The sequence below is a fragment of the Coenobita brevimanus genome, chromosome 71, assembly GCF_032717465.1.
Source record: "Coenobita brevimanus isolate Jiangsu-jjx chromosome 71, ASM3271746v2, whole genome shotgun sequence".
NCBI classification, from domain to species: domain Eukaryota; kingdom Metazoa; phylum Arthropoda; class Malacostraca; order Decapoda; family Coenobitidae; genus Coenobita; species Coenobita brevimanus.
Window position 1 is genome coordinate 51,309,307 of NC_137024.1, and position 26,030 is coordinate 51,335,336.

The following is a 26,030-nucleotide window of genomic DNA, read 5'->3' on the forward strand; positions in this document are numbered from 1 at the left end:
GGCGCGAGTCCAATTTTCTGTGCGCTCCCATCCCCAACCCTCCCTCACTCCTCTCCTCCCATGACCTTCCTCACCCACTCCTATCAGCCCCCCTCTCTTCCTCCCCCTCCTTCTACCCCTCCTTCAGAATTTTCCAGCTCATTTTTTTTTTTTTTTTTTTCCAAGCAATAGCATTCAAAATAATTATGTCGCTGTTCCTCACTCACTCCCAACACCCTTTTCCCCCAACACTTCTCCCCTCCCCGCCTTCCATCCCCTGATCCCCTTCCCTCAAATAGCTGTGTAGCTGTCAAAAAAAAAAAAAAAAAAAAAAAAAAAAAAAATCAGAAGCATGCAAAATCTTTTCCTTGGTGTTACTCACACACTCTAGCACCCCTTCCCCCTCACCCCTCTCCCCTCACCCCTTCCCCCTCACCCCTCTCCCCTCACCCCTTCCCCCCATCCCCTCCTCTCAGAGCTGTCAAATCAAGTAGCTGTATGAATTTCAAGGGAAAAAAGAAGCCAAAGCATGCAAAATAATGATAATGGTGTAAGAGAAAGACAAACACAAATACACAGTTTATTAAAAAACAAACATCACTAACATTTACAGGAAATATTACAGTATATACATGGAGATTCATTAAAAAAACATGAAAAAACATACAATCTATGTTTTGTGCATTGGTGCATGCAGTTACACAAACAATAATCGGGTATTGAATGAAGACACGCAACATGAAAACGTATAATACATTAGGCGGGATGGGGTTGAGTTGTAAGCGGGTGGCGTACTACAGGGGATGGGGAGTGGGGGAGGGGTGGGGAGAGGCCTGGAGGGGTGGTATAGGGGAATAGAGGTGGGAGACAGACACCACAAGATAAAGAGGACAGGCAGTAAGGCAGTACAGGTAACTCGCACGGAACACGATCTCACGGAACGCGCTCGCAATTATACACGGTAAGGGCTGGGATACATATAAGACAACGTAAGATTAAAAAAACATTATGAAAACTACAAATTAACGCAGGAGAGGCCTTTGAAAGATCAAATCCTCGAACGTCACCGCAGCGCGCGGTTTGTTTTGATTACGTGACGATCTAGGCGGGAAATTATTCAGTGAGTGAGACATTCCCGAGTACAGTAGCACAGTATTTGTTAGTTAAATATTTACAGTACTGTACTGTTCTGGTAAGTTTATGTGCAACTTAAAGTACTATTAAATAACGTTAAAGCAAGAAATAAAGTCTTATAACCAGTTTACCTGATAGGCGTCAGAATATTGCCTTTTTTATTTGTTCGTTTTTCCACAGTGCTGTTCAGTATTTGTAAGTTAAATATTTACTGTTCTCGTATGTACTGTACTTGTAAGCACTTAAATAAAGTTAAATCATTAAATAAAGCCTTGTAACCAGATAACCCGAATTAAATGATTACCCATGATCGGCGTCGGAATATTGCCTTTTTTGTTTGTTCGTTAAACTCTTACTGTACTGCTTTTCTACAGTACTGTATTTGTAAGTTAAATATTTACTGTTCTGGTATGTACTTGTAAGCAATTAAAGCATTAAATAAAGCCTTGTAACCAGTTAACCTGATTTATATGATTACCCATGATCGGCGTCGGAATATTGCCTTTTGTTTGTTTGTTCGTTAAAGACATAATAAGAGAAAAATACATTTTTGTCTTGGTATCTTTACCTATTTGCTCAGGTTTGCTGTAATGGTTTGCAACTTGTAGAAAACTGTGAAAACTTTCGGGAAGTGAACGAAAATCTGGGACATGACCTTGACTTCACCGTCTCATGTATCATCTGTCGCTCTGTCAGTTCACCACCGGCTATCGTGATGAGTGGATGTACGATTTTTTCGCTCGTGGCCATGCCTAACCACACATAGTTACACCCATTATCTCGACCCAGACAGAAAATACAACCTTTTTCCTCCCTTGCAAAACACAAACAACCACCCTGTTTACGAGACAGCAATATATATTGCGAAAATAACAAGGTAAAATGATAAAGATGAACGTAAAATGATTGAGAAAGATGAACATGTTATGACGGAAGAAATATACGTTTTCCCTGTCTGTAAACGTATTTATTTCTGCTTTGTATCTGTATTCGTAATAATTAGACTTATTGTTAGTTCTGAAACTGCATTACGATTCTATTTTTAGCCTTTCTCGTGGTGTGGGAGCTGGAAGTTGTGACACAACTTCCTTATTGCTAATCGGACTGACCCTCCACTTTATTCTCCCGTGGCAGAGTCTAGCCTTGGAGGACGTGCAGTTTTCTCAGGACTGAAAATTCAACTCTTTCGCTCCCTTTTCCAAGCATGGGCACAACGATAACGTAAAAAATAACTCGAAACTACCATAAACATATATCAAAAAGGTGAAAATGTATTCATAACATTTTTTTTTTCCAGCTATTCCTAACAGATTATGTACTGAAATCATTCGATATCACAGTACTACATTTCTAAGTTAAATATGTACTGTTCTGGTATGTACTTGTAAGTTAAAGCACTGATACCAGTTAACCTAATTTATTACCTATGATCGGCGTCGGAATGTTTCCTTGTGTTTACGTACAGTATTTGTGTGTTGAAGTTTTGCTCAGGAGTACTGTATTTGTGAGTTATAACATTAAATAAACCTTCTAACCACTTAAAGTGCTTTCTAGTGACAGATAACAGCAAAACAACACATTTGGGGGGTCTAGGGAGCAAAGATAACAGCAAAACAACACATTTGGGGGGTCTAGGGAGCAAAATACGGAGTAGTTTAAATATACGCGATTTCGCACCTAACACGGCACGGTAGGAGCGAAACCCTCGTGTTCCGTGCGAGTTACCTGTACAGGAGTGTGGAGGGTGGGTAGGGGGGATATAGCCTAACCCTCCCCAGAGAGACAGTGAGGGGGGGGAAAGGGGGGGAACCATGGTGGCGTGATGGAGGATGGTGGGAGAGGGGGAGGGAGGGAGCAGGAGGTGGTCAGAGGTGAGGGAGGGGAAGAGGGAACAATGGTATTGGGGTAGAGGAAGGCTGGGAGAGGGCAGTGGGGGAATCACCTCGCCACCATGGGTAGGTACGGGCCCAGTTCCACCCCCCTTCCCTCCACAAGACTTAGTTCTCATTGGTTTGCATTGATATACGTCACAATCGGGCTGAAGCCTAATGTCTGCAGTTTTTCCCAAAAGTCCCTCTATCAGTCACATTTGGTATCTTGCGTAATCCTGAAAAAGGATCGTTCGATTCTGTTAGCACTTTACTGTAGGGGTTAATGGTGCAAAAGTTGACATACGTGGACTAACTGACACCAAATGGAGAGGTGAGAGTGTGAGAGAATGGGAGTATGGATGGGGTATATGTGCAGGAGTAGGTGAGAATGATAGGGCAAAAGAGGGAGTATCTGTTGTTGTGCACAATAGATGGAAGGAGAATATAAGAGAGTATGAATCAGTTGGTTCAAGGATTGTGTGGGTGAGATTGAATGTAGGATTACAAATGTGGGAAATTGTGTAGTGTATGTACCCACGCAAGATCATGGAAGCAGAGTGAGAGGAGATTTCTTGGCAAATGTGGAAGTGTGCATGGAAAAGTTCGAGAGGAATGAGAGAGTGTTTTTGGTTGGAGATATGAATGGAAAGATAGGGAATGTTAAGGTGGATGGGGTAGTTGGTGGGTGGGCTGTGCCTGCAGAAGTGGATGAGAATGGCAGTGTTCTAGTGAACATTTGTGCAGAGAGGGGGTTGGTGATAGTCAGTTCTCTATTTAGATAAAATGATCGACAGGTATATGCGGCGAGTGATGAGAAGGGTGGGTGGCGAACCGAATGAATGGAAGGCAGTGACTGATTACGTATGCATGATGGTAGAATGAGAAAGTATGTAATGGATGCAGGAACATACGCAGGTTGTGGGAGTGGACTTTCTGACCTCCACTTAGTGGTGGTGAAAGTCACGGTTCAGGTACAATGGAGGAATAGAAGGAGACAGGGACAGGAGGAAGTAGTCCATACAAGGAGGGTAGAAAGGTTGCAAGAGGATGGAAGAAAGACAGGATATACAAGAAAAGTGGAGGGGTAATTAGATATATATGATCTTGAGCAGATGGCAGAGGTGGAAGGTGTGTGCAAGATATTCACAGAATATCACTGAGTGTGAGGCCTGGGAGGGCTAGGTTTACAGTGGAAGAGTTGAGAGGTAGGATGGGACTAGAGTGTATTGATGTTGTGATGAGAGGTAGACTGAGATGGATTTGGCATGTGGAGAGGTTGGGGACGATGATTGGGTGTAGAAAATAAGAAGTATTGATGTTAGGGGTAGGGTAGCGAGAGGTGGACCGAATAAGACCTGGGACGAGGTCATTGGGTGTGACCTCAGGGGTAAGGGTCTAAGTAGGGAGATTGCCAGAGATTGAGCAGCATGGAGATCCACCATTAGGTGACCAAGACCAATGCATGCAGGCATGTTGGAGCCTTCAAAACAGAACAAAACAAAAAATCTGTGCAGCATATGAGGTGGTTTGTGGGGTGAAGAAGGGTGCAAGGAACAAAATGGTGGAATGAAGAGGTGAGACATGCTGTGGTGCAGAAGAAAGCATACAGTGAGCAGATGGGAAGCAGAGGCATGGAGGAAGTTGGGAGATGGAAGAGAGTTATACGTAGAGAGGAAGGGAGAGGTGAAAAGATTAGTGAGAGAGAGTAAAAAGAGAGTGGATGAGGAATTTGGAAGGAATTTGAGTGTAAGGCTTAGGGAATGTAAGAAAATGTTCTGGAAAGAGGTCAAGAGAGTTAGACAGGGTGATGAAGAAGTTAGTAGGGGAGTGAATGATAAAAATGGTAGATTACTAGTGGAGAAGGGAGAAAAAGTGACCTGATGGAGAGAACACTTCAAGGAACTGTTAAACATAGAGGATGAAAGTCATGACAGTATAAGTGGTTGGGGAATGGCTAGGAGAAGGAGGGTAGTGAAAAGGAAAGAAGAGATCAGTAGGATGGAAGTAGTGGAAGCAATGAAGAAAGTCAAAATGGGGAAGGCCCCAGGAATTGATGTAGAGTGTGGTGAAATTCTGAAGCATGGGGGAGGGATAGTAGTAGAATGGATGTGGAATATGTGCAGATTGGCCTGGGAAGAAGGTAGACTCTCGGAGGATTGGAAGTCACTTATAATTATTCCCCAGTTCAGTGGAAAAGGTGGGGGCGCTTACCATCCACTCAAATGATGTAGTGCTACTCTCAGGTGCCTACCCTTTCTCCTCTTCTTTCTTTCTTTCCTTCCTCTTCTGCCTTTCTTTCCTTCTTACTTTCTGCTTCCTTCTGTCTGCTGGTGAGTCTACAGTGAGAGACAAGCCAAATGGTTTCCTGAACACCAAGGAACCATTTACTACACAGGGTGGTAACCTTACAACCAAATTATGGTACCTGGTGGTTTAGTGGGTAATTAGGGTGCTCCAGCGGATTGAGCTGGTGCAGGTTTATATCCAATGGGTGGTTGGGGTTTATGGCTCATGTAATGCCACTCAGGGATGAATGAGGCTGGTCACTCTCATCTTAACCCCTAGGATATGCAATTCGATTGACTGAACATAACTAAAAACCTGCATATGGAATCAGTTTTTCGACTCTTACAGAAGTAAGAAGTGTTATGCCCAGGGTTTAGAGCTTGAATTTACACACCTTATGTCACAAACCAGAGCATTCTAGACCAGCTGGTTACTGAGCTAAAGCCTGTCAAAGATTGTCAAAAATTGATACTGGCAACCCTTGTATATAGGGAGAGAAAAACAAAATGCATCAACATTATTTTGGTATTATAGAATGAAAGATCTTGATTTTACACACCTGGAAATATATGTATCATTCTCATATGTCAAATGTTTACCACGTAGCCACAGCAAGAAAGTAGTAGCTGGAGGTGGATGGAGTGGGAAGGGATGGAGGGGGAAGAATGAGGAGGGAAGGTGGAGGGAGGATGGTGAAGGGAGTGTGGCATGGAAAAATCAGCTTTATAGAGTTGGAAGGAGGAGCTGTGAGTCCAGTCACAAGCAAGGGAGGGGGAGAGGGAACAAAAGGTTTGGGGTAGAGGTAGGTGGTGAGAGGGAGATGGGGGAATCACCTCCCCCCCACCATGGGTTGGGGCCCAGATCCTTCTCCCCTCCCTACTCAGGACAGTTCTCATTGGTTTGCATCGATATATGTCACAATTGGGCCGAAGCCTAGTGTCTGCAGTTTTTTACAAAGGCTACTCTATCGATCCTATTAGGCATCAAGCGAAATTCTGGAAAAGGATTGATCGATCCTATTAGTACTTTAGGGGTTCAATGTCAGGACCAACTTGCCTAGCCCCAGGCTCCTGCACTTCTCATGGGGCTGCAGCACCCAACACGCATCTTACACACAACATAAACATCCTTCAGGTAAACATAGATTGCATAATCACCAGAAAACAAGAACTCACACAATTCATCAAACAACAAAACATACACATTGCCATGTTACAAGAAACATAACTACGGAGTACACAAAAAACACCTGCTTTTCATAATTTCACCACCATTAGACAAGACCGGGCCGACGGCAGTGGTGGTGGACTCATCACCCTGGTTCACCAATCCATTGACTTTTCAGATAATAGTGCACACACAAAGTCACTTCTCCCCCCACACGACACCACAACAGAAATACAATCAATTAAAATATGCATTGGTAACAAAATACACATAAGAATCGCCAATACAGGGAAGTCCCAAAGATACGAGCAGTTAGGTTCCAGTTGACGTAGTTGTATAATGGATTCTCATATAACGAAACATGTAACTAATTGTAAAGTATTGTTTGGGTTCAGGACACCCATCAAAGGTAAGCTGTCAAGCTAAAATATACGATACCAAATGCAACAATCATATATATATTACTGAACTGTGTAGAAAGCAACCTGAAAGAGTAAGTAGTATGCAAATAACATGACTGCACATTAATTAAATATATAAAACATGCATAACACTCATTTATAGGTGGTAATGTTGTGTTGGAGGTGGGAAGCTGGCCTGGCAGTTACGAGCTGAGCAGCGTTCCCAGATTCCTAAACCCATGTTAATGTACCCGGCTCGTTAAAATTATCGCGTTTTGATCAAAATTATCGCACTCATAAACAAACTTGTTTCTTCATGTAAGTTATTAATTACTGTGGGATTAATATATTTATATGTGGTGATTAATTAACATTATTGAATTTGTTTAAGTGTTAAGTACCTACCAGATTATAATACTGGTTATTGTAAGAGTTCTTAATCCTACTGTTGTACTAGTCTTACAGTACACTTGTTAATTTTGCAATTCTCGATTTATTTTTCAGATTATGAAATTATGAAAGCTATTGCATTATTGCATGCATGCTATCGCATATCGCAAAGTGTACCAGAATATTGCACTTTGCGATAATTATCACATGTCTGGGAACACTGCAGCTGAGCAGTCTTGCTATTTCCCTCTGAGGTAGAGAGAAAATGGCAGTTACTGCATTTGCTGGGATGACTGAGTTAGAATCCTCACACCTCATCCCAGACTGAATGTCATATATTTGGATTTTCGAGATTGTATATCGAAAATAGTCCCTAATTTACCTAGATCGTATCATCGGTGTCCCATTTATCGAGTGGTCGTATACCGGGACCTACCTGTACATTCATTCCCCCCAAGTTGTCGCCCACAGTACCACACAAGTACTTTCCACAAATACACCACATCACTAATATACCCAACATTATCTTAGGTGGTGATTTCAACGCCAAGGCGTTGGTCTGCCATGTCAACAACCCTGACACTGACAGAGGGGTGGTACTACAGTCCTAAACAGACAGTCTTTTCATACTCAATAATCTCCATCAACATACCTATATCCCACACCAAGCCCTCTTCCTCCCTTGATCCCCAGACATCACCTATTGCTCCCAAAAGCTCGCCCCTACAACATCCTGGAGAGTAGTCAAAACCCTTGGTTCTGACCACCTCCCAGTCATCATCACTACCAAAACCAGAATCACCCCAGCCAGCCACAGACACATATACATTAATTATAAGAGAGCCAACTGGGAGGCCTTTACAGCTGAAACAGAATAACACTTTGAAACATTAAACTGTACGTCAATCACAAACATCAACACCGCTGTGCACACTTTCAGTACAATTATTCAAAATGCAGACAAAAGATACATCCCTAGAGGCAACAGAAAGAGAGACAACCCCAACTTCACACCAGAAATTCAAGGCCTTATCAGTCAGTGGGACACACTACGACACTACCCAACACCCCATACACAAGACACCGTACAACAAATACAATCACTTAACTCTCAGGTAAATAATAAATATCAGAACAGGAAACACTAACCTAGAATAATTAACTCCAAACACTTGATCACAAAACAAACACCAGCAAACTCTACAAAGCACTAAACAGCATCACGCTCTCCAACAGCAAGACTACACAGTCACACGCTGCCATCATAACAACACACCATACCATAAAACAAACAACAAGCAAACACCCTCATCAGTCACTTTTCACATGTCAGCCATCTGAACCCCCACCGTGATGACCGATGTCTCATCCGACGCAAAAGATGGTTCCCCACGGACCCAGACTTCGCACCATTCACTTACAACACACACACACACACACACACACACACACACACACACACACACACACACACACACACACACACACACACACACACACACACACACACACACACACACACACGAACAGCCGGAGAGAGCGGACGTCCAAGGCATTGCTCCTAACCTTGAGTAGTTTCAGGAATTTTGTCTTTCCTGTCTCCTAGGGTCTTTCTTTAAATTTAAAATAATGAAAGTTAGTAGACTACCATAAATGTAAAGATTTGTTGGCAATAATATACATGAATGTTTGTGGCTTATTCGGTAACAGCTGTTTAGGTACTTTACATTAAACATGGCCGAAAACGTAAACAATGAGGGAATGGAATTTCAAGGTTTTGATGCTAATACTAATGTCATGGACCTGGTGAAAACATTAATTATGAGGATTAGTGAACTCGAAAAAAAAGTAGAGAATCTAGTGATAAAGGATGTATCAGGAAATACGGAAACCACCATACAGAGTCTAATCCAGTCCAACGAAACAGCCAATGAAGAGATTAGGAATTTGAAGAGGGAAAATGTTGAACTGAGGAGGAAACTTGAAGAGAGTACTAATAAAACGGAGAAGGTGAGTAATGTATAGAAGAACATAAGGCAAAGTGGGCACACGTAGAAGAAGAACAGAAAGAAGTGGTCAGCTTAAGAGAGATCATCCAGGAAGAAAGGGAAATGAACAAGAAAGAAATGGAAGAAAATGTAATGAAAATACTGAAGAAAAAAGAGAAAATAGTGAGAGAAACTGTAGAAAGGAACAGATGTGTGGTAGTATTTGGAAACAGGGAAGAGGAAGAAAAGGTTAGGTTCGCAAGACTCGAGAGAGACACGAACATGGTGAGAGGAATATTAGGCAAGATTGACCCCGAAGGAGACAAGTGGGTAAAAGAAATTGAGGAAGTAAGGAGGATAGGGCCTTATAAGAAAGGGGAAACAAGACCAATGAAAGTCAAGTTTACATCAGAAAGTGTAATAAATGAGATACTTAAAGTGACCTGGAAATTAAGCAAAGAGGCGGGGATGGAAAATATTATAATAAGAAAAGATCTGAATGAAGAAGAAAGAGAAGTTTTAAAATCATTAAAGGAAGAAGTAAAGGAAAAAAATGATAAGAGGACAGAGGAAGAACGTAATACTTTTTTTTGGAGAGTATTGGATATGAAAGTAAGGAAATGGTATTTAAGGAAATAGAAGTGAAGGAAACTAGGGGGGATGGTTGTGAAAGATCAGAAGTTGAGGAAGTGGTACGGACAGAGAGTAGGAGAGAAGAGGGTACTAATAATGTCAAAAATAATTTGAAGGTGATATATACTACAGTGCTCGTCAGAAGTATTCAGCGTTGTCCGCCGGGCGCGCAATACTTATGGCCAAAAAAGAATCACCCATTTTTGGGGGTAAGAATTGAGCCACAAGTTTGAGCTCCGAGCATGACGTCACGGTAGACTGGGGCCTTCTGACGCGCTGGTTGGTTCCCGCCTCAGTCGCCCACGGGCTGCCTGAGAGAGAGGAACTCCGCCGAGTGTCCCTCTCAAATTGCGCCATTTTTTACCGAGTGTCCCGCAGTGTTTTGGCCTTCAAAACTTTGTTATGGCACCTACCCGTGAACTATCGAGTGAAATCATATCCCAGATCATTGCTCTAAAGGAGGCAGGCCACCAGACAAAGGAAATTAGTGAATTGGTTGGTGTGGCACGATCGACAGTGCGTCGTTGGTGTGCGCGGTTTCGGGAGGAAAACAGTGGTGAAGTTCCCACAAAGAAACCGAGGTCTGGTAGGCCTAGGAAAACTTCCCCAAGGTCTGTTAATGTTTTAAAACGTGCAGTGGAGTTTAATCCTCGTGTGAGTGCAAGGAAAATTAAGGAGAGCAACCCAGAAGTGTTTGGTGAGGTGTCAGTGAGAACAGTGTCTCGTAGGGTGCATGAGCTTGGTTACACAAGTCACAGGCCTGTGAAAAAGCCTCTTCTCTCTAGCAGCCAGAGAATTCGTAGGCTTGCCTTTGCTAATAAATATCTAAATTGGGGTGAGGAGCAATGGTTGTCAGTGTTGTGGTCTGATGAGGCAACGTTTAGTGTTACCTGTAACAGAGGAGCATGCAAAGGTAGTGACCCACTTGACCCACGGTATGTAGAAAGCACAGTTAAACATCCTGATTCACTCATAGTATGGGGTTGTTTTTCAGGGAAGGGTTTGGGGAAGCTTGTTGTACTTCCCAAGAACCTCAGAGTGAATCAGGATGTTTACCTGGAGCTTCTGTGTGATCATTTACCAGACTCCTTCGAGCTAACAGGTGCACGAGTGTTTCAGCAGGACGGTGCACCTGCTCACAAGGCCAAATCGGTCACCAATTGGCTTCGTGACTGCGAGGTATCATTCATGACAGACTGGCCAGGAAATAGCCCAGACCTCAACCCGATTGAAAACCTCTGGTACCTCGTAAAGAAGAGTCTCCAAGGGAAGGACGTGAGCTCTCTGCCTAAGCTGGAAGCCGCCATTCGTGACTCCTGGGACAAAATACCGCTCCAGCACCTCAGGAGCCTCGCCCTTTCACTTCCAAGACGTCTCAGGTCCGTGAAGAAACGTAAAGGCTACCCTACGAAGCACTAAAGGTAAATAAAATGCATTATTTATATGTTTTTTCAATGTTGAAAGGTTTGTTTCTCAGGAGGGACGCAGGGCGCTCCATACTTCTGACGAGCACTGTAATGTTGATGGTTTCATATCGACAAGGATCGAAATTAATGATTTCTTGAGAGAACGTGAACCTGATGTCATGTGCTTTGTAGAGACCAAATTAAGAGAAGATATTGATGTTCATTTGGGAGATGGTAAATACAAACTGTGGAGAAAAGACAGAAAAGAAAAAATGGGAGGAGGAGTGATGATAGCAGTGAAGAACAACATAAATGTAGATACTGTGGAAATGGGAGAAGGCAGGGCTGAAGTGATATATATGAAATTAGAAACTGGAGAGAATGTTAAGAGAGATATGGCGGTAGTGTATGTTCCCCCAAAGACGAGAGCATGGAAGGATGACGAATACCATGAGATGTTGTCAGATATGGCTAGCTACTTGCAAAAAATAATTGAGAAAAGCAATAATATAATTTTGGTGGGTGACTTTAATTGTAAAGAGGTGAACTGGGAGGAATGGTACTCGGGAGGCAGCGAGGATTCATGGGGCACTATGTTATTAAATATAATAATGAATAATGTGATGACGCAATGGGTCAAAGAAGAGACACGGTTTCGAGGTGAGGACACACCAGCAAGGTTAGATTTACTGTTCACCAAAGAACCCGATGTAATAGAATCATTGGAATATCTCTGTCCTTTGGGAAAAAGTGATCACGTGGTCATTGAGTTCCAGATGTTAATAGGAAACGTCGAGCCAAGAGACGAGCTTTATAGACAGGGAAGATACAACTTTGGCAAAGAAAATTTTACAGGCTTGAGAAACTTTTTTGAAAATGCGGATTGGAGAAAATTCAGAGAAACAAGAGAGATACAGAGGAAGTGGGATATCTTTCTAGACCTGTATAATTTGGGAGTGGAAAAATTTGTACCAAGAGTAAGAGGGAAAGAAAACAGGAAAAAGGAGTGGTTTAATAGAAGGTGTGTGATAGCCAAGAAAGAGAGAGATAAGGCGTGGAACAATTGGAGAAAGAGAGGTAACGACAGAACAAAGGAAGAATGTAAAAGAACAAGAAACGAATACACAAGAATACGTAGGGAAGAAGAAAGGAATTTTGAAAAAGGTATAATTGACAAATGCAAGGATGAACCCAAATTGTTTTATAGATTTGTTAATAGTAAACTGAAACAAAAGGAAGGAATCACCAAGCTGAAAGTAGATGGAGAGGTCTTTAAGGATGCGGCAATGCAAGCAGAAATAATGAACAAACATTTCCAGTCAGTTTTCACTAAAGAAAAGGAGCTTGTGGAAGGGGAGGGAGTGATTAGAAATGTTCCGGTGATGAAAGATATAAAAGTGGAGGTGCAGGAAGTGTATAAATTACTGGAAACTCAAGATGTAAGGAAAGCCCCAGGACCTGATGGAATTTCTAATTGGGTACTGAAGGAATGCAGAGAACAACTGGCGGATAAAATTCATAGCTTAATTGTATGCTCACTGGAAGAGGGGAAAGTGCCAAAAGAATGGAAGAGGGCGAATGTGGTACCAATTTACAAGGGAGGAAACAGGGAAGAACCCCTGAATTATAGACCAGTGTCTCTAACCAGCATGGTCGCAAAATTGTGTGAGAGAATCCTGAAAGACAGATGGATAAAATATCTTGAAGAGATGAATATTTTGGCTGAATGTCAGTTTGGATTCAGAAGTGGAAGGTCATGTGTTTCAAACTTGTTGAGCTTTTACTCAAGAGTGATTGATGTGGTACAGGAGAGAGATGGTTGGGTGGATTGTGTGTACTTAGACTTAGAGAAGGCCTTTGACAAGGTACCTCATAAGAGACTAATGTGGAAACTAGAATATATAGGAGAAATAAAGGGGAAACTTCTGGAATGGATGAGAGACTTTTTGAGAGACAGACAAATGAGGACAGTAATAAAGGAAAAGATGTCTGGATGGAGGGAAGTAACAAGTGGAGTCCCTCAAGGCTCAGTGTTGGCGCCAGTAATGTTCCTGATTTACGTAAATGATATGGTAGATGGAGTGAACAGTTATGCGAGTCTGTTTGCTGATGATGTAAAGATCTTGAGGAAGATAGAGGTTGAGGAGGATTGTAAAATACTGCAGGAGGATTTGGATAGGATACACAATTGGAGCCGGACGTGGGAAATGAAATTTAATGTAAAGAAATGTAAAATATTGGAAATGGGTAAAAGTACCAGGAGACCATCACTGAATTATTTTTTGGGTAATGAATTAATCACAAAAAGGAGAGAAGAGAAAGATTTGGGAGTGCTGGTCCAAGATAGTTTGTCACCAGAAAAGCACATTAACAAGATAGTTGGAGAGACTTATAAGCTCTTGACTAACATAAGAGTAGCATTTCATTATATGGATGAGGAAATGATGAAAAAATTGATAGTGGCCATGATCCGCCCCAGGTTAGAATATGCAGCAGTAGTGTGGTGCCCACACAAAAAGAAAGATATAAACAAGATTGAGAGAATACAAAGAACAGCAACCAAGATGGTCCCCAGTCTGACAGACCTGTCATACAGAGAGAGGCTGGAAAAACTGGATTTGCCTTCGTTAGAGGAAAGGAGAAAGAGGGGAGACATGATTGCGGTGTTCAGGACCCTGGTGGGAGTAGATAAAATTGACAAAGAAGATCTGTTTGTATGGGATAAGAGAGCAACAAGAGGACATGGAATGAAATTGAAAAAGTCAAGCTGCTTGAAGGATATCAAGAAATATAGCTTTCCTTACAGAAGTATAGACTTATGGAATAGCCTGGAGAAAGAGATCGTCCAGTCTAAAAACTTAAACGAGTTTAAAGTTAAATTCGACTTATTGAGAAACAGCGACGGAAACCCACGAGCATAGTACATTCCGTGTATATCACAATTAGGTATATTCTTAAATATTTGGAATGACTTAGACAAAGAGGTGGTGCATGAGAAAAACATTCATGTGTGTAAAGGTAGACTTGATAAATGTGGACATGGAGACAGGACAACACGAGCATCGCTCAATTCCTGTATACTACAAATAGGTAAATACAAATAGGTAAATACACACACACACACATACACACACAAAATCCTTGGTGTAACATACAATAGATCAGTGTCATTTAAACAACACATCACAAACATTAAAGATAAATTAACACCAAGTACATCGTTAGCAACCTTGAGCACTCATCTGCCTGTGGACCAGACAACATAAGCAACATTCACCTTAAACACCTTGGGCCACAAGCCATACAAGCACTCACTACATATCAGACTGCAGCTACTCACACAGCATAATACCCAGCATCTAGAAGCATGGCACTATCATCATTATCCCCGAATCCAACAAAGACCCTACATTACCTTCCTCACACCACCCCATCACACTCCTCTGCACCCCCTCCAAAGTCACTGAATGACTGGGACTACAACTACTTACACCTCACACCCCCCTATCCACATCACAACATGGTTTTAGGCCACTACACTCCACAAACACTCTTCTTACAGACCTTACACAGAGAGTTTTTGATGGCATGAATTCAGCCAGGCCACCACACAGAACACTCCTAGTCCCACTAGTCATTAGCAAAGCTTTTGATGCCATCCCACGTTAGAACCTCACAAACAAAATATTCAACACAAACATGCACAATAACACAAAAAGATGGCTGGCAAACTGTTTGGCAGGCAGATGTGCAGATGTAACATTTGCCGGTCAGTAATCAAACATCAGAAATTTCACAAATGGCATCCCCCAAGGATCTGTTTTGTCCCTTTCACTCTTTAACCTATACATACATGACATACCCATACCCCACACACCACAGATACACATAGCATCCAATGCAGATGACATAACACTTACATGTACACACCAAAACACAAACACAGCCGCACACATCTTCCAGTCTTACTTCAACACACTACACGAATCTATCTATCTATCTATTGCCAGATGCCTCAATCCCGTTTGGGGTGGCCACAAACAAATCGCCTCCAAGTCGCCCTGTCCCCCGCCATTTCACTGCCCTGCTCCCAACTCACACCCCCCTCTCTCATATACCTCTCCACCCCATCCCTCCATCTCATCCTCGGCCTCCCCCTCCCTCTTCCCCCCTCCACCTCACTCACATACACTCTCTTCGTCAGTCTTTCACCCTCCATCCTCTCCACATGGCCAAACCACCTCAGTGTGTTCCTCATAACGCTTCCTATCACATCCACATCCACACCACAACGCTCCTTTATATCCTCATTTGTCAGCCTGTCTCTCCACGTGACTCCACAGGCTCCTCTTAAATAACTCATTTCCACTGCTCTCACTCTTGACTTGTGTCCTTCCAACAATGTCCAAGCTTCACTTCCGTACGTTAGAGTTGGTATCACAATACTGTCATGTAGTAACTTTTTCACTTCCATGCTCACTTCCCTGTTTCTTATCACTGCTTTCAAAGAACCAGCAACCTTTCTTCCCTGCTGTACCCTTTCAAGCACTTCACCCTCCAAACCTCCATCCTTACTCATCACACTACCCAAATACTTAAACGTACTCACATTTTCCAATTCCTCACCATCCAACCTCGCTGTACATTCACTAACTTCACCTCTCTCAAAGACCATCACTTTACTCTTCCCTACATTCACCTTTAGGTTCCGTTTCTTACACACTCTCTCAAACTCATCCACCAAGCCTTGCAGCTCCCCTTCGTCTTCACTCAACAACACAGTATCATCTGCAAACAACAGTACAGGGAGTTTCCAAACACTATCCTCTCTCACCAGGGCCACTCCAACATCCACTACCCTACCTTGTACCTCTTTTATTACCCCATCCATGTACAAATTGAACAACCATGGAGACATGACACATCCCTGTTTCAAACCAACTTTCAAAGAGAAAAATTCACTTAGTTCACCATCCACACGCACTGCAGCCTTCGCACCATCGTACATACTCTTCACAGCATTCAACAACTTCCCATCTACTCCATATATTCTTAACACTTTCCACAATCCTTGTCTATCCACCCTGTCATATGCTTTCTCCAAATCCATGAAAGCTGCATACAACTTCTTTCCCTTCTCTAGAAACTTTTCCACTAAAGATCTAAGAATGAATATCTGATCTACACAACCTCTTCCCTTCCTAAAGCCTCCCTGTTCTTCTCCAACAAATTTCTCTGTTCTTTCTCTAACTCTGTCTATAAGTATCCTACCATACACTTTTCCTGTTATACTAAGAAGACAAATGCCCCTATGATTACCACACACTTCTTTTTCCCCTTTTCCTTTGTACAAGGGAATAATTATACCTGACTTCCAATCCTCCGGGACTCTACCTTCCTCCCAGGCCAATCTGCACATCTTCCACATCCATTCTACTACTATCTCTCCCCCATGCTTCAGCATTTCACCACACACTCCATCAATTCCTGGGACTTTCCCTGATTTAACTTTCTTCATTGCTTCCACAACTTCTATCCTACTTATTTCTTCCTGTCTTCTCACCTCCCTCCTTCTCCCAGCCATTCCCCAGCCACTTATACTCGCATTACTTCCATCCTCTACGTTCAACAGTTCCTTAAAGTGTTCTCTCCATCTGCTCACTTTTTCTCCCTTCTCCACTAGTAATCTACCATTTTTATCTTTCACTCCCCTGCTAACTTCACTTCCACCCTGTCTTACTCTTTTCACTTCTCTCCAGAACATTTTCTTACAGTCCCTCCACTTTACACTCAAATTCCTTCCCAATTCCTCATCCACTCTCTTCTTACTCTCTCTTACTAATCTACACGAATGGTTCACCATAAACAGGCTTAAAATAGCCCCAGCCAAATCTACAGTGACCCTTCTCACAAACTGGACAGCAGAACACAGTCACATTCCACACCTCACAATAAACAATACTCCCCTAACACACACACACACACACACACACACACACACGCGCACGCACGCACGCACGCGCGCGCACACACACACACACACACACACACACACACACACACACACACACACACACACACACACACACACACACACACACACACACACACACACACACCTTGGTGTAACATACAATAGATCAGTGTCATTTAAACAACACATCACAAACATTAAAGATAACACCAAGCCTCAATGCCTTGAGGTCACTTGCCCATACAACATTTGGACACAACAAAGAAACCACCACCACATTATACAAACTATATATACGTTTATTGATGAATTTTGCAAGCCCTGCTTGGGCCTCTAACCGCACTAAAACACACAACAACACTGGACAGTCCATGGAGAAGAAGACCCTAAATATAATCACAGGCAGCACATCTACTACACCCACAGACCACCTACACCAAGAAAGCAAAGATCTCAAAGTCAAGGATCAAGTAGACATGAGAGGCATCCAAATTCTCGTTGCAGTCTCCACAAACCCACACCATCATCTACACTGCATGGCAGCACATCCACACACACCAAGGATCATCAAAACAGCATCCAGCACATGATATCATACACAAATACTCTCATCTCTCCCCCCTTGCCTGTCTCAGACCAGCTTCCAGAAGCATATCCATACTCAGATCACTCACCGCTCCATTCAGTCACTTTAGACAACACACAGCTGCATGCACGGCCTCCTGATATCCACCCCTCTGAATCCTGTCTCCCTTGTGAGGACGAGGTCCACCTGGCCAGGCTGAGATGTGGGCATCATCCATCCCACTTGAGTTACCAGAAGAGGCTTGATGACTCTGTCGCTGATGCACGTCCAGAATGCAACACAGCACCCCATACTATTAAGCACATTATGGAAGACTGCATTGCATGCAATCACCTATTCCAACAACACAACACACACTCCATGAGAGCTCTGTGGGAAAGCCTGGTCTCAGCTGTGGCCTTCCCTAGGGACTCAGGATTGTTTGGCCAGACTGCCTAGGGAACAACAACTTCTACTGCTACTACTACAAAGGAGAAGGGCAACTACTTCTACTACTACTACTACAAAGGAAAAGGGGAAAGAGAAATGTGTGGTAATCATAGGGGCATTTGTCTTCTTAGTTTAATAAGAAAAGTATATGGTAAGATACTTATTGACAGAGTTAGGGAAATAACAGAGAAATTAGTTGGAGAAGAATTTCATTTTCATTTTTAAAGGCTCCAACATGCTTGCATGCGTCGGCCTTGGTCAACTAATGGCAGCTGTCCATGCTGCACGATCCATTGCAGCCTCCCTGTTCAGTCCCTTAACCCTGAGGTCACACTTAATGACCTCGTCCCATGTCTTTCTCAGTCTACCCCTCATAACTCCACCCCCAATATTAACACTTCTCACTTTCCTCGCCCTATTATCATCCCTCATCCTCTCCACATGTCCAAACCATCTCAATCTACCTCTCCTCATCACAACACCAATACACTCCAGTCCCATCCTACCTCTCAAGTCTTCCATCGTGAACCCAGCCCCCCCAGACCTTGGACGCATGGACGCACTACACATCCACCTAATCATTGTCATTTCTGTACGTCTGAGCTGGTGAATATCCTCCTCCTTAATTGCCCAGGTCTCACTACCATACAGGATTACACTCCTAACACATGCTGCATACAAAGACCCCGTAGCACATAGGGAGAGTCCTCTTAATGTCAAGAGAGGCAAGAGTTCCCTGAACTTCTTCCAACCACTTCTCGCCCTAGCCACAGAGTTAGCTCCAGCCCCACCTCCAGCACACAACATTTCTCCCAAATAACAAAACTCTTCCACACACTCAAGAGATTCACCAGCAAGTTCAATTCTTTCACGTCTGACAATCTCTACCTGCTCTCCCCGACACGCCGTACCCATAAAATCAGCATTATCTCGCAGTCTACCTCTGATACCACTACATCTCTTATGCACCCATTTATCACAAACACCGCACAAGATGGAATTACTTCCCACGCCCTTGTGGCAAACTGCACATGGCCACTCTCCCTCGTCTTTGACAGTACCACCACCAATCCTAGATATCATCACTTTTGTTTTATCTGCATTTACCCTTAAACCCTTGTGCCCCATACCATCTCTCCACCTCCTAAACCTTTCCTCCACCTCCCTTTCATTCTCTGCAATCAACACCAAATCATCAGCATACAACAACTCCCATGGAAGTCTGTTTCTAAAGTCATGTGAAAAGGCGTCAAGTACCATGATAAACAACATGGGACTCAAAACTGACCCCTGATGCACACCAACATTCACGGAAAACCCATCACTCGAATCTCCATTCACTCTTACCTGGGTGTGAGCACTCACATACATAGCCATAACCACCCTAACCAGTCACTTCTCCAAGCCAAGCTTTCTCATTACCCACTTCACCACCTCTCTAGGGACTCTGTTAAAGACCTTTTCCAAATCAACAAAAACAAAATAAAGATCCCTTCTCCTACCAATATATTTTTCCTGAAGCTGTCGAACAATGAATATGGCATCAGTGTTCCCCCTACCTGGCATAAACCCAAACTGCATCTCATCAATATTCACTATTTTTCTTATCATACCTTCTAAAACTCTCTCCATTACCTTCATTATCTGATCTAAAAGCTTTATACCTCTATAATTTCCTCTTTCCAGGGCATCACCCTTCCCTTTATACACATTTACAATTACACTCTTCAGCCAGTCGTCTGGGACAACACACTCATAAATAATCCTATTTATCAGGTCAGTGACTAAACTCACCCCTATATCGCCTGAGGCCTTTAACATTTCGGCAGTCAACCCAGACACACCTGCTGCCTTCCCTACTTTCATCCTGCCTATTGCCTCACTCACAGTAGCAGCATCAATCAAAGGCCAAGGGCCAAACACTGGATCTGCTGGCTCCAAACCTTCTCTGTCCCAGTCAAACTCCTCATTCAACAACCGGTTTTAATGCTCTCTCCATGCATCTTTGATATCCTCACTGTTCACCACTACCCTTCCTTCATCATTCTTCACACACTGCTCACCTATAATATCCCGATTATCCCTCTTCACTTGACCTGCCACCCTAAATATCATATTTATCCATTTCCCATGATTTAGGTTATCAAGTAAAAGTGTCTGTGACTCAGACTTTGCCCTGTATACCTTTTTTTCTAGCCCTACGCTTGGCGGCCAAATATTCGTCTTTGCTACCACCCTTCTTCCATTCCTGGAAAAGCCTTCTTTTCTCCTTAACTGCAGCTTCTACACCCTTGTCCCACCACCAAGCTACTTTATGTCTTGGTGGTCCTCTTGTCCAACCACATGTTACATCAGTAACTCTCAAGAGGTTGTTTTTGAGGGCTCTGTACTGTTCATTAACGCCTCTGTCTACAGCTCCCTGTTCAGCCACCACTCTCCTCAACTCGCTATAGAAGGCATCCCTTACTACTTGGTTTTTCAGCTTCCATATTTTCCTCCTAGGTACATAAGTCCTCTTTTTCATCACTCGTTCTTTATGCACCATATCACAAATCAGTAGTTTGTGCTGCTGCACAGACTCCTCACTTCCTGTAACTTTAACATCCCCCACTAACCTCCTATCAGCCCTCCTAACCAGAAAATAATCTATCTGACTGCTATTTCCCCCAGACTCATATGTAATTATCCTACTGTTTCTTTTCCTAAAATATGTGTTGCACACAATCATGTCTGTTGCCTCCCCAAACTCGAGTATCCTTTCCCCTTCCGCATTCCTTATACCATATGCACATCCCCCATGCACTCCCTCATAACCTTGTGCTGCTTCACCTACATGACCATTTAAGTCCCCTCCCAAAACCACTATCTCATCATCCCACGTACCACCAACTACACATATTAAATCATCCCAAAATCTATCTTTCTCTGCTTCATCCAATCCTGCCTGTGGAGCATATGCCGATATAATCGCAGCTATCTTTCTACCCAAGAGAATTTTCACCACCAACATCCTATCGCTTACTCTCAAAACATTCATAACATATTCCACCCATTTCTCCGCGACCATCACACCAACACCTCCATGTCCGTCTGTCCCCCCCTGCCAAAACAACTTATAGCAACAATCCTTCCCAACAATCTTTCTGGCTGATCCACCCCTGTACCGGACTTCCTGCAAACACGCCACATCCACCCACCTCCTACTGAATGCCTCAATGACTTCCCCCGCTCTTCCCCTCAAACTTCCCACATTCCATGAACCCACCCTCATCCCCCTGGGTGATTTACTGTCCTCAGGCTTGCTTTGAAACTTATTTTGTTTTGTCATCTTCAGTATTAATAAAGGGGGACAGACATAGCACAGGTCCCACTCGCTGCACAGTCCCAGGTCCAGGCAATGGATCTGGGACCCCTAGCCTACCAACTTACCAGTGGCTGTGGTAGTGGCCTTGGGGCACCCTTCCAGGACAGCTGCAGAGACACCCTCCAAGCGGTCCTTGGCACTGCAACTATCCCGCCATTATACACTCACTGATAGGGCAGCCTGCTGGGGCGCTACTCCCAGGTTCGGGCCCCTCTCTATTGGGCGGAAGCGGCAGGCTGGGAACTGCAATGCCCTGTACTCCCTAGCACAGGCCTGAGCCCCATCTCGCCCTTGACCCACGATCTATGCCAGTGGAACACCCGTCACGCCTCCCCCCAGAAGTCCACCACTAGGTAGCGGGGGCAAAGTTTTCTGGCCCCATGCCCTTGCTGGTGCCAACCCCTGTAACGCAGTGGGATACGTTGTGTGAAATGTAAAGTGCATGTGGTGTAGTGCATAGGATAGTTAGAGGAAATGTTTGGGAGAGTATGCTGATCTACTCTCCATGTTACTGTCACACTGAAGAGGTCACCAAAGGGGGATGGTTAGATAGCTAGTGAAACAGGAGCTCCAGCTCTCCCTATCACTAGCATTCCCATTCCCCTCAGGAGTACCACACTGTTCGGCCCGTGCTACGGCCTCCTTCTAGAGGAGGTTGTGTAGATCAGATATTCATCCATAGGTTACTAGTGAAAATTTTTAGAGAAGGGAAAGAAGTTATATGCAGCCTTCATGGATTTGGAGAAAGTATATGACAGTGGATTGACAAGGAATGTGGAAAATATTAAGAATACACTGTATATGGAGTAAACGGGAAGTTGTTGAATGCCGTGAAGAGTATGTATTAGGGTGCTAAGTCTGTAGTGGGTGTGGATAGTGAACTGAGTGAATTTTTCTGTCTGAATGTTGGATTGAAACAGGGATGTTTCATGTCTCCATGGTTGTTCAGTATGTTTATGGATGGGGTTATTAAAGAGATACAAGGTAGGGCAGTGGATGCTGGAGTGACCTTAATGAGTGAGGGCAGCATTTGAAAACTTCCTGTATTGTTGTTTGCAGATCATAATTGTTGTGAATTAAGGACAAAATGGAACTGCAAGGATTTGTGAAAGTTTGGGGGAGTGTGTAAGGAACAGAATCTAAAGGTGAAGGTAGGGAGGAGTAAAGTTAGTCAGTGAGAGAAATGAAGTCATGGAATGCACAGTAAAGCTGGATGATGAGGGAATGGAAAATGTGAGTGCACTTAAATACTTCGGTAGTGTGATGAGTAAGGATGGAAGTTTGGAGGATGTAGTGCTTGAAAGGGTACAGTAAGGAAGAAAGGTTGCTGGTTCTTTGAAAGCAGTGATAAGAATTAGGGACGTGAATATGGAAGTAAAAAAGTCGCTGCATGATAGTATTGTGATACCAACTGTAACATGGAAATGAAGCTTGGATGTTGTTAGAAGGACACAAGTTGATAGTGAGAGCAGTGGAAATGAGTTGTCTGAGATGATCATTTGGAGTTACATGGAGTGATGCAGTGACAGATGAGGAAGTAAAGGAGTGTTGTGGTGTGGATGTGGATGTGATAGAAAGTCTATCTATCTGTCTGTTGCCAGACGCTATAATCCCGCTAGGGGTGGCCATTTGACTTTGAGTTATTGTTTGGAGGAATTCATTGAGGTGGTTTGACCGTGTGGAGAGGATGGAGAGTGAGAGACTGACTATGAGAGTGTATGTGAGTGAGGTGGAGGGGGGGAGAGGGAGGGGGAGGCTGAGGATGAGATGGAGGGATGGAGTGAAGAGGTATATGAGAGAGAGGAGTGTGAGCTGGAAGGAGGGCAATGAAGTGGCGGGAGACAGGACGACATGGAGGTGATCTGTTTTTCGCCAACTCTTATGGGATTAATGCATCCGGCAATAGATAGCTAGCTAGATAGATAGTATTACTGGGGTGTTAAGGTGATTATAATTCCCTATCCTCGATACTTTTGGTAGGTGGAGTCCTCTGTCTTATGCTGTAAGATAAGTCACTTGTTTATAGATTAGGTGCTCATGACCAGATTGGTCAAAGCATCAGGAAACCATATGAGAAAAATACTAACCTAAAGTATGCCACATGTCTCTGTCTGTATCACTATACCAGACACTTTAATTGTGGAAGGTGTCTCCTCAGATAAATTGCCCTTGTCGTCCTGTCATCTGGTATCAGACAGCTCTCCTTCCAACACATCACACATCACCAACATTTTAACACCAAGACTTAATGCCTTAAGGTCACTTGCCCATGCAACACTTGGACACAACAAAGAAACCACCACTACAGTATGCAGACAATATATACATTCTTTGATGAATTATGCAACCCCTGCTTGGACTCCTAACCTCACTAAAACACACTACAACACTGGACAGACCATACAGAACAAGGCCCTAAAAACAGTCACAAGCTGCACAGCTACTACACCCACAGACCACCTTCATCAAAAAACCAAAGTCCTCAAAGTCAAGGATCACGTAGACATGAGAAGCACCCAAATTCTCGCTGCAGCCTCCACAAACCCACAACATCCACTGCACTACATGGCAACACACCCACACACACCAAGGAACATCAAAACAACACCCAGCACATGATATCGTACACAAATATTGTCATCTCTCCTCCCTTCGCCTGCCTCAGACCAGCTTCCAGAAGCATATCCATACTCAGATCACTCACCGCTCCATTCAGTCACTTTAGACAACACACAGCTGCATGCATGGCCTCCTGATATCCATCCCTTCGATCCTGTCTCCCCCGTGAGGACAGGGTCCACCTGGCCAGGCTGAGATGAGGGCATCATCCATCCCACTTGAGTTACCAGAAGAGGCTGGATGACTCCATTGCTGATGCATATCTGGAATGCAACACAGCACCCCATACTATTAAGCATAGTATGGAAGACTGCATTGCACACAATCACCTATGCCAACAACACAACATATACTCCATGAGAGCTCTGTGGGAAAGCCCGGTCATGGCCATGGCCTTCCCAAGGACTCGGGGCTGTTCAGCCAGATTGCCGAGGGAACAACTACTACTACTACTACAACTCAACCTTCATTCATGTGCCTTTCCATCTTATCCCTCAGTCTCGTCCTCAGTCTCCCCCTCCTCTTCCACCTCACTCACATACACTCTCCTAGTCAATCTCTCATTTCTCTCCATGTAGCCAAAGCATCTCAGGGTACTTTTAACCCTTTCGCCACGAGGGTGGCTAATCCCACACAGTACCCTGTACAAGGCTTCTCCTGCTCATTTCCCCACACTGCTTTCTAGGAAAAAGCTGCTATTTTGAGAAAATAGCTGTGGTGTTTCATATGTTTGTGTATATGTGCATGTGTGAGTATAGGCCTATGTCCATATGTGTGTAAGACAATCTGTCACTGGTTTTGTTTGTATCAAAAATACAGAGTAATATAAATTGAAAGGTAGTTTTGAATGCATTTATAATAAATAATACAATGCAGAGAGAGATTAAATATGAATTAAGTCAATGTACTTACTTATTAGAAATTCTGCCTCTGAACTCATCTAGGCTGACAAACCAGTCTCTACTCATCTCTTCAGCTTGAACTCACCAAGGCTGACAAACCAGTCTCTGCTCATCACTTCAGGACAGAACACTGCTGAGCCACCATACAACATACTTTTGCACCAATACATGTAAATGTGGGGCAGTTTCATTATTCCCACTGCTAACAGAAGACTGACAAAAGTGTACATATCATTTTCTGAAACTGGATGCCAAATAATGCTACAGTATTTACTTTACCCTTCTTCTATGGGTGTGTGCTGAAAAATTTATCTTCCTTCTGATTTGTCCACTCACATATTTTCTTCACCACATCAGCATCAAAAATCACTTTGAAAGAGTCCAAAAGTGATGCAACTTCAGATTCACTAATTGCTGGGTTCATCCCAGAAAAATTATACATAAATTCAGGCATGAGGTTCGGACGTTAGTCACCAAATTTGTCACTTATCAGACACCAGCCGCCATTGACTTTTAAATATCATCTATTTCATCACTTTCTAGTTCTTCATTGGATGAACCATCGATATCTGAGTCTTTCACCGATGACTGATACTCCTCATCAATTCATCACGAGATTCCTCAAGAATAGTCTGTGATTCAGCCAGAATTCACTGTGGAGAGAACAGCAAAACACTCCCCTATGATTCATAGCCAAGACTGATAATGGCAACAGGCAGTGTTACTCTCCAGCATGCCAGCGATCACTTGACCTCCCATATATATATCGGGATTGGGTGAAAAAAAAAAAAAAAAATGGGTGGAACATATTTTATCCTCAGTAACATTTACTAGCCAGCATGAAAGGCCCTAGCACAATAAACAAACCCCTCTGTTGTCTTCCTTTGTTGTGTTGATCTAT

At 43.3% G+C, this 26,030-nt stretch overlaps 1 protein-coding gene across 1 annotated transcript in view; it reads left to right on the top strand.

Moving 5' to 3' along the window:
* The window catches only part of Vps13 (vacuolar protein sorting 13C), a 1,164,731-nt gene that overhangs the window by 609,455 nt on the left and 529,246 nt on the right, over nucleotides 1-26,030 (top strand). The window lies entirely within an intron of this gene.